Source organism: Octopus bimaculoides, chromosome 10 (assembly GCF_001194135.2).
Source record: "Octopus bimaculoides isolate UCB-OBI-ISO-001 chromosome 10, ASM119413v2, whole genome shotgun sequence".
NCBI lineage: Eukaryota > Metazoa > Mollusca > Cephalopoda > Octopoda > Octopodidae > Octopus > Octopus bimaculoides.
In genome coordinates this window covers 363,795-368,619 of record NC_068990.1, presented here as the reverse complement: position 1 = coordinate 368,619, position 4,825 = coordinate 363,795, and positions in this window count along the sequence as shown.

The window sequence follows — 4,825 nt, the reverse complement described above, 5'->3', positions numbered from 1 at the left end:
ACACACACACACACACACACACACACAAAAAAAAAAAAAACACCTATCCGCTCACAGATGCTCATATATATACTTACACGACTTCACAACAGTTTCTATAGCTCTGTTATCACTAATACACTTTCAACAGTACCAGTAATTATTACCTCACATTAAATCTATGAAAAATAAGGCCCAAGCATTTAATTTCATTTGATTTAATTATATCTCTGTTGTCGCGTTGTTTTCTCACTGTAGACGTTGCAAGCTTTAATGCTTCGGCAATGTGGCTGATATTTTTCTCATGCATCAAACTTTTTTAAAGCATATTCAATATGCAGTATAATCTTTCTGCGGTTACTTTTCGCACTACTACTTTCTTTCTAGACGTCTTGAATTTCAGGCAAATTCAACAGCAGCAGTAACCAACAATGACCCGCAACAAATGTGTAGTAAAAAAACACCAAGAAAGAACTCTTTTGCGAGAGCAAAACAATGTATTATTCCTATGGATGTATGAATGAAAATGAGAAGATAAAAGGGTGGGGGAGTGAAGCGAGAGGAAGTACTGTGTGATTGCAGTTAGTTGAAGGGTTACCAGAATCATGGACACTCCGGCTCTTGCACCTCCTATTTAAGCCATGAAACATCACACTTTACAGACATACCCATGCACATATACTCACATACATACCACTGTGTTGATATACAATACATGTAGCTACAGACATCGCTATAATGCTGATACTATTATTGTTGCTGCTAGTTGGTTATTCAAAAGTTGGTGGTTTAGTTGGGGTGGCTAAGTTGGTTGTATTGATTTTTGTTTGTGATAGTGGTAATGGTGATGGTGGGGATACTATTAGTGGTGACGGTGATCATAATGTTCTTGTTAATTTTATTGATGTTGCTGTTTCGTTTCAAGTCGATCCTCATTGATCTACGATCAAAGGCATTTCATTCAACATTTAAAATACACTACAATATCACATTTTCTTACATTTGAAATATGTGTTGTTGTAACTACTTGTGAAAAAATTTGAACCGCGATTGATTGATGTAGTTCTGTATTGTAGCAATTTGATTTTTTGCTTCCGAGATGAACTAATCCAAAAATAATGTTTCGATATACATTTTAAAAGAGTGTCATTTGCTGCTTTGATCTTTTTTCTTTCACTTTTCTCTATAGAACTTTGCTCTTACATTACTCACTTTTGTTTCTTCTCCGACTGATCTTCAGACAGGCGCAGTAGAGTAAGTCACTTCTCCTTTTTTAACAATCATATAGAACAACCATGCAAACTAATTACTATTACAGCAATTATTACAGTTATGTATTTCACTTATCAACAACGACAGCCACATGACATCGTGACATTACAGTTTATTTCGAGGATTTCCTGGAAAGTTCCGAGAATTTCCTGGAGACTTCCGAGGATTTAAGATCAAATTCCTGGAAAGTTCCGATGATTTACTGAAAAGTTCCGAGGATTTCGTGGAAAGTTCCGAGGATTTAAGATCAACTACCTGAAAAATTCTGAGGATTTCCTGAAAAATTCCGAGGATTTTAGATCGACTTCCTGGAAAATTCTGAGGATTTCCTGGAAAATTCCGAGGATTTAAGATCGACTTTCTGGAAAGCTCCGGGGATTTCCTAGGAAGCTCCGAGGATTTTAGATCAACTTCCTGAAAAATTCCGAGGATTTAAGATCGACTTCCTGGAAAACTCCGAGGATTTCCTAGGAAGTTCCCAGGATTTGCGATCGACGTCCTGGAAAATTCCGAGGGTTTCACGGAAAGTTCCGAGGATTTAAGATCTACTTCCTGGAATATTCCGATGATTTCTTGGAAAGTTCCGAGGATTTAAGATCGACTTCCTAGAAAATTGCGAAGATTTCCTGGAAAGTTCCGAGTCTGCAACCTTCCGTTTCAATAAAAGCACTATTGTACCTGAAAGTTGTTTTCTTATATTCACTACGGATTGCTCGAAGCTAACTTTCTTCCTACACCTCGATCCCTGGATCTAACATATATATATATATGTATATAGACGAGGAGTGGTTGTGTGCTTAGTAGCTTGCTTACCAACCACTTGGTTCTGGGTTCAGTCCCACTGCGTGGCACCTTGGGCAAGTGTCTTCTACTATAGCCTCGGGCCGACCCGTGGATTTGGTAGACGGAAACTGAAAGAAGCCCGTCGTATATATGTATATATATATATATATATAATTGTTGATTTATTAATAAATTTATAAATTGATAAACCTTTACCCTTTTAATTTGTAATAATTATATATATATGCATGTGTGTGTGTTTGTGTCTGTGTTTGTCCCCCCAACATCGCTTAACAACCGATGCTGGTGTGTTTACGTCTAGGTAACTTAGCGGTTCGGCAAAAGAGACCGATAAAATAAGTACTAGGCTTACAAAGAATAAGTCCTGGAGTCGATTTGCTCGACTAAAGGCGGTGCTCCAGCATGGCCGCAGTCAAATGACTGAAATAAGTGGAAGAGTAAAAGAGTATATATTGCAGCATAAAAGACATGTTAGGCATTCAGAAATACAAAAAGACCATGAATCCCTCTTAAACATTTATAACCTTTATTTGTATATACACACATGCAGGAAGTAAATAGGCACCTTTAATTTTCAAGCGAACAATTGAAATGTAATCGATAGGTAGGACTACATACTTTAGTATTTAGTTGACATTCCCTTTGCAGTTTTTAATTCAGAAACTCTTTTTGGCATTGAACTGATGAACTTTGTAATTGTATCTTGTGAAATTACTGCCCACTTTTCACGCAACAATTTGAAACAATTCATCTTTAGATTTAGGTTTCTGTTGAGGTCTTCGTATAGCTCTATCTAGTGTGCTCCAAAGATTTTCAATTGGGTTCATGTCAGGAGATTGGCTCGGTCAAGGAAGCTTTTTGATCCCATTTTCAGTCAGCCATTGTTGATTCCTTTTCGCTGTGTGGCATGGAGCCCCATCTTCCATGAATAAAAGCTCCTTTTTCGTTATGTTATCGTGTGAATACATCGGAAGTAGTCCTTGCTTAAGTAATTCGGTGTATTTTTCAGAGTTTATGGTTCCAACATATTCGATCAGCTCAGAACGACCATTGCTGGTGATAGCTCCCCATACCATTACAGAGATACCGCCATGTTTCACTATTGGTTGGAGTCGTTTCAAATCAAGTTCTTGATTGGGAAGCCTCCAGACCCAAACACGTCCACTGTCTGAAAATAATGCAAATCTGGATTCATCTGAGAAAATCACTCTATCCCAAAATGAACTGGATTTTTCTGACATCTCCTTAGCCCATTTCTTTCTTTTTATGATATTAATTGGTTGAAGGAGAGGTTTTCTTCTAGCTGCTCGTCCATAATACCCAAGCTTACGCAGATATATAACACACGTTCTTGGACTAACTTCTAGCTGTTTTGCAATGTCAGAAGCCTTCGAACGGGGTTCGTTTTCCACAATTCTCTTCAAACAGTGAAGCTTCCTTTCCGGGGGCCCAGGTCGGCCGGGACGAGAATCTGTTGATTCTTTTCCTTGGCTTTTGAATTGCACTATAATTCTATTAACAGTAGCAAGAGGAATTTGAAGATTTTCGGCAATTTTTCGCTAAGACTAGCCTCAGATTACCCAACAATACGACCTCTTTGAAAATCTGACAGTTCTGCTGAATTTTTGTGCGTGGCATGGTTACTCTTTGCAAATGTTTAATATAATGGCACCTGGAATGAAAAAGAATAATTACATTGTAAATTCTAGACCGCTGAAAACCTATCAAGAGGTTTAGATCAGAAATTTTGAAAATTAAAGGTGCCTATTTACTCCTGCATGTCTGTGTATATTAGCAATATATTTACAATATATTTGTTTCGAATTTTGGCACAAGGCCAGCAGTTTTAGAGACGGATGCAATTCGATTTCGTTGATCCAAATGTTCAGCTGATAATTGTTTTATCGACCCCGAAAGGATGAAAGGTAAAGTCTACACCGGCGGCATTTGATCTCAAAAAGTAAAGTCGTAAGAAATACAGCCAACCATTTTGTCCGACTTTACGTTATGCGTACCAGTGCGATGCGGTACAGCCAGCTTGCCGCCTTTTATTTGCACACAGTCTTAGGTCAAAATACTTGCCATACAAGGACATCTCTGAGAGGTAATATTTATCCCCATTTAAACCTGTTTGTTCTGTTAAAACAAACTATGCTGCAGTATTTACCATGAGAGAAACCGTCATATTGGTACTTTTGTATGCAAAATGCACTCATGCGGCACTGGAGGTAGTGAGATTTACCTACCGTGATAGTGATATACACAAGAGTGCATTTAGCACCAAAAGCCAATATGACAGTTTCTCTCGTGGTAAAATGCCTGCCACCGTATAGCTTCTTCTGACAGAACAAACACGTTTAAGTGGAGATAACTATTACCTTTCATACACATACATACACACACACGTGTGTGTGTGTATGTATGTATGTATGTATTATATATGTACAAGCACTCAGAGAGACAGACATGCAGACAGAGACGGACATGCAGACAGAGACAGACATGCAGACAGAGACGGAATATATTCGCTGTGAAGCAAGATACAACCAATTCGACAACACGGGATAAGCTAGTGTATGGAATACGAACCAAAATACAATATATGTTGTTGTTTTTCTTTGTATTTTATTTATGCTATATATATATATATATATATATATATATATATATATATACTCAAATAACTGGCCATGTGAATATATGCGTGCGTATGGGGGAGAGGGAGAAAAGGAGAGAGAGATTCAGATATATATATATATATATATATATT